This window comes from Macaca thibetana, chromosome 15, assembly GCF_024542745.1.
Source record: "Macaca thibetana thibetana isolate TM-01 chromosome 15, ASM2454274v1, whole genome shotgun sequence".
Lineage (NCBI taxonomy): Eukaryota > Metazoa > Chordata > Mammalia > Primates > Cercopithecidae > Macaca > Macaca thibetana.
Genome location: NC_065592.1, coordinates 88916953 through 88922952, shown reverse-complemented (window position 1 = coordinate 88922952; position 6000 = coordinate 88916953).

Genomic DNA, 6000 nt, shown 5'->3' with positions numbered 1-6000 from the left:
AATGACTTTGTTTCAAAAATTGTTTTATCCCCATCATTAAAAAAATAGGGTTTAGGGATCTGTTGAAAGTTTTGAATCATTTACAACTTGTGTTTAGATCCAGCTTATACAGTACCATTTCTTTCTTTCTTCTTCTTCTTCTTCTTCTTTTTTTTTTTTGAGGCAGGATCTTGCTATGTTGTCCAGGCTGGACTAAAATTCCTGGGCTCAAGTGTCCTTCCACTTCAGCCTTCTGTGTAGCCGGGACTACTGGCATGAACCACTGTGCCTGGCTACAGCATCATTTCTACAAAATGAAACCCATGATTTTTCATAGACTTATTCCCTCAATTTACATAAAGAATTTTCAAACAGTGTGTTTATTTTGCTTTATATAAAGGATTGGCCTATGACTTGTTGAAATGCAATTTACTGAAATATGTGTTGGGGTTGGCACGTGCCACAGACTGGAAAAAGGTGGCCAAACTTGACCCACAGTTAATCTATTTTCTTTCTTTTGTTCATTTTTCTTGTTTTTGAGATGGAGTCTTGCTCTGTTGCCCAGGAGCTAGAGTGCAATGGCACAATCTTGGCTCCCTGCAACCTCCGCCTCTCGGGTTCAAGCAATTCTCCGGCCTCAGTCTTCTGAATAGCTGGGATTACAGGTGTGCACCACCATGCCCGGCTAATTTTTTTGTATTTTTAGTAGAGACGGGATTTCACTATGCTGGCCAGGCTGGTCTCAAACTCCTGACCTTGTGATCTGCCCACTTCAGCCTCCCAAAGTGCTGGGATTACAGGCATGAGCCACCACACCTGCCCAGTTAATTGATTTTCTTCACAAGTACTTTATGTGTCTTATCTTTTTTTCACAAGAGTCAAAGTGCATTTAATTATAATTAACTTAATTATAATTAAAAAGAATAATGGCATACATGACACTAAATTTGAATAATTTTGAAACCAAAGAGACAATTAATTTCAAATATTTCTTTGACATATACTCAATGTCAGACCCTATGAAGCAGCATCGTTTTGTATGGGTAGTACTGGAGGTTCATTGTCTCATACCAAGGAATCAAGGACATGGACACACGTGGAGTGAGATTAAGAGCAGAGGTTTAATAGGCAAAAGAAAAAGAAAGGAGATAGCTCTCTCCTTTGGGAAAGAGTAGCTCCCACGTGGAACTTCCAGACTAAAACAGAGTGCACTGGATTTTATAGACAGGCTTGAGGAGGTGGAGTCTGATTTATATAGGGCCCAAAGATTGGTTGGACCAGGTTTGTGGTTTACAAAGCATGCTGGGAAGCTGGACACCCCACCCTAGTCTTACTATGCAAATTGGCTTTCCACTTGGCCAGGCCATGTTTTCTGCCCCCTACTGCACACATGGTTGGGAAGGAAAAGGGAAGATGGAGCTGCCATTTTGAATGTGCCTAGTCCCAGGTGGCCTTTTCCTATTGGCACAACTGCCAGCATTCACCCGTGCAAGCTTCTAACCTGCCTTTCTATGTCTGTAGCTCGGTTTTTTAGGCTGCCCTTTGTTAGAAAAGAAAATGATTTGGGGGCTGCTTTTCATTAAAAGGAAAACCTTATGGAGGGCTTCCTTACGCTCACTCTCTGCCTAAATAATTTCTTCCTAACTCCTATATCACCTATGAGATGTAGTAATAAATCTAGCAGTGCCCCAATTCTTATTGAGCATACAGTCAAGTAGGATAGATAGACATTGACCAGGTAATTCCAAATGTGACAAGTATTATAAACAAAAGAAGGACAGGCTGTGTTGGATACATATATCTGGAGTATGAAAATCAGCTCAGATGTCCCAAGAAGAATTCCCCTGGAAGTGACATTTAGGCCGAGACCCAAGGCAGAAGCCAGCAAGACAGGGGATGGGAGAGGGAGGCAAAAAGATGAAAGGATATTTTGGTGCGAGTGATAAGAGGGATCAGGCTGAAGCAAAGACAATTTAAGGCAGCCTCCTTCTTGCAGCTCTTTTCCTTTAGGGAATATTTTCAAAATGCAGTTTTGACAAAGATGTGTTGATTTTAAAATTATTCTTTTTGGGCCGGGCGCGGTAGTTCATGCCTGTAATCCCAGCACTTTGGGAGGCTGAGGCTGGTGGATAACCTGAGGTCAGGAGTTCAAGACCAGCCTGGCCAATATGGTGAAACCTTGTCTCTACCAAAAATACAAAAATTAGCCAGGTGTGGTGGTGCACGCCTGTAGTCCCAGCTACTTAGGAGGCTGAGGCAGAAGAATTGCTTGAATTGAGGAGACAGAGGTTGCAGTGAGCCAAGATTGCACCACTGCACTCAAGCCTAGGCAACAGAGCAAGACTCCATTTCAAAAAAGTTCTCAATAAATAAACAAATAAATAAATAAATTTCTTCTTTTTATTACCAATGATGCCTGCAATAGAGCTTCTTTACTCTTAACCCTGTGGTTCTCAACTAAAGGTACTTTTGCTCCTCGGGACACACTTGGCAAAGTCTGGAGATATTTTTGGTTGTCACAGCTGAAAGGGGGATCTACTAGTATCTAATGGGTGTGGGCCAGGGATGCTGCTCAGCATCCTGCAATGCAGTAAAGCATCAGCCAGCCCAAAACATCAGCAGTGCTGAGGCTGAGAAACCTTGTCCTAATCCCATCTCAAAGTGCCTGCCCCTATATTGCTTTCTACATAGGAGTTCAAATTGTTGGAGACTTTCACTTTTAACTTTATTATATTTTGTGTTTGAATTATTTGTAGATGAATATATATACACATATGATTCATATACATATATATACTATATGAACTTTAAGCAACAGTAAGAATTTTTATTTTATTTGAGACAGTCTTGCTGTCTCACCCAGGCTGGAGTGCAGTGGCACAGTCATGGCTCACTGCAGCCTTATCTCCTGGGTTCAAGCCGTCCTCTCTCCTCAGCCTCTCAAGTAGCTCAGATTACAAGTACACAACACCCTACCCAGCTAATTTTTTTTCAACTTTTTTGTAGGGACGGGGTATCATCAGGTTGCCCAGGATGGTCTTGAGCTCAAGTGATCCTCCCATCTCAGCCTCCAAAAGTGCTGGAATTACCAGCGTGAGCCACCACACACAGCCAAAAAAACAATAAGAATTTTTAAAAAGTCTATTGGAACGAATTCAGTTTCTAAAAGTCTGTCACCTGTCTTTCCAAAAAAAAAAAAAAAAATCCATTATAAAAGTGTAAAAACATCCATTTAATGTATATGTAGTACTGAGTTAAAAGGAAATGATTAGAACTTCACTGAGTTTACTGAAAATTCTTGGCAATATAAACAATCTTTTTTTTTTTTTTTTAATTTTTTGAGACACCCAGTCTCGCTCTGTCACCCAGTCTGGAGTGCAATGGCGTGATCTCCAGTCACTGCAACTTCCACCTCCCGGGTTCAAGCGATTCTCCTGCCTCAGACTCCCAAGTAGCAGGAATTACAGGCATGGACCACCATGCCTGGCTAATTTTGTATTTTTAGAAGAGACAGGGTTTCTCCATGTTGGTTAGGCTGGTCTTGAACTCCCGATCTCAGGTGATCCACCCGCCTCAGCCTCCCAAAGTGCTGGGATTACAGGCGTGAACCACCGTGCCCGGCCTTCTCAAAAATCTTAAAATCTTTGAGTGAGGCTGGGTGCGGTGGCCCATGCTGGGAATCCCAGTCCTTTTGAGGCTGGGGCAGGAGGATCTCTTGAGGTCAGGAGTTTGAAACAAGTCTGGCAACACAGCTAGATCCTGTCTCCACAAAAAAATGAAACAGATTAGCCAGGCGTGGCGAGTGTGTGCCTATGGTCCTAGCTAACTTGGGAGGCTCAGGCAAGAGAATCTCTTGAGCCTAGGAGTTCAAGGATGCAGTGAGCTATGCTGGTACCACTGCACTCCAGCCTGGGTGACAGAGCAAGATCCTGTCTCAAAAAAAAAAAAAAAAAAAAAAAAAAAAAAATTCTTTGAGTGAAAAGATCTTGATTTTGGGAAATCAGATATTCAAAATATCACACGAAATATCTTTGCAATGAAGAAACATGACAAACATCAGCAACTTTGACCTCAGCAATGATGGAACAAACACATCGTGGACTTGCTGATATAATAAACTAAAGACACAAAATGGTCATCATAGCTGTTGTAAAATAAAGAATTTGTCTGGTGTTTATCCATGATTTTTGCTATGGAGCTTTTAAAACCCTTGGAGTTTATTAAATGTATCACCTCTGAGTTTACGCAAAAGAAGTAACTCAAGGTGGGGCCCCAGATGGCTTCAGGATGCGGACTAGTTATCTGTCAGACCAACCGCATGATTAGAGGATTAGGACTCTCAGCCAACACATCCTCTGGGAAGGGGGAGGGCGCTGGAGACTGAGTTCATTCTGGTGGACAATTGAAGGCAGTCTTCTTCGGAACTATGTCCTTTGCTTGTGGGATCTACGCTAACTCCAGGTGGTTAGTACCAGAATTGAACTGCTGTCCACCAGTGAATGTCAAGATAATAGCCTTTTTACTAATAATACTTAACTTGAATCCAAACACAAAACAATCAGACAAAACAAATTAAGGGCTATTCTGCAAAATAACTGGCTTAGGCTCTTCAGAAGAGGCAATGTCAAGAAAGACACACATACGCACACACACACGCACAAACACACATACACATACATGTGAACACACACACACACAAATACAAAGACTGGGGAAATGTTCTAGATTCAAGGATACTAAGGAAACATAACAACTAAGTGAGATGTGATCTTTAGATCCTGAACTGTAACACCAAACAAAAAACAAGAGCTTGAGGGCTTTGAAGAAGAATGTCCTTGTTTTTCGGAGATACACAAGAAGGAATTAACAGTAACTTGTCATCATGATGCAACTTAATCTCAAATGCTTCAGCCAAAACAAACTAGGACGCAGTGAGAGAGGGAGAGATGGAGAGAGAGGGAGACGGAGAGATGGAGGAGAATGCTAACAAATGGCAAATCTAGGTGAATGGTTGGTCACTGCCTGTTCTTTTGAAATTTTTAAAAATAAAAAGTTGGCCGGGTGCAGTGACTCATGCCTGTAATCTCAGCACTTTGGGAGGCCGAGGTGGGTGGATCATTTGTGGTCAGGAGTTCAAGACCAGCCTGGCCAACATGGTGAAACCCCGTCCCTACTAAAAATACAAAAATTAGCCAGGTAGTAGTTGTGGGCACCTGTAATCCCAGCTACTCGGGAGGCCGAGTCAAGAGAATCGCTTGAGCCTGGGAGGCAGAGGTTGCTGTGAGCTGAGATAGCACCACTGCACTACAGTCTGGGTGACAGAGTGAGACCCTGTCTCAAAAAAAACAAAAAATAAAATAAAATAAATAAAATAAAAAGTTGGGGGGAAATTACTTCATTGAGTGGCCTGCCTCAAAACGTCCTCTGCATCAAAATGCTACCTTGAGCGCAATGTTGGGAATGTACTTAACACCACTCAAATGTACACTTAGAAATGGCTAAAATGGTAATTTTTATGCTATTATTATTATTATTTTTATTTAATTATATAAAATTATAATTAATTATATATAAAATTAATTATATATAAAAAAATAAAAATAATAATATTATTATTATTATTATTTGAGACAGGCTCTCGCTCTGTTGCCCAGAATGGAGTGCAGTAGCCCAATCAGAGCTCACTGCAGCCTCGACCTCCCAGGCTCAAGCAATCCTCCCACTTCAGCCTCCAGGTTAATTGGGACTACAGGTGCATGCCACTATAGCCAGCTAATTTTTTTTGTAGAAACAAAAGGTCACCATATGGCCCAGGCTGCTCTCATGGGCTCAAGAGATTCTCCTGCCTCGGTCTCCTAAAGTGCTGGGTTTACGGGCATGAGTCTCCATGCCCTATCAAATTTTATGTTTATTTGATCACAGGTTTTTTTAAGGCTGTGTCAAAATGTCTGCATTCAATCTTATTCTCTCCCCACAGGAGAAGCAGTGATGCAAGGCCCAAACAGTGAAGTTCTGTTGGAC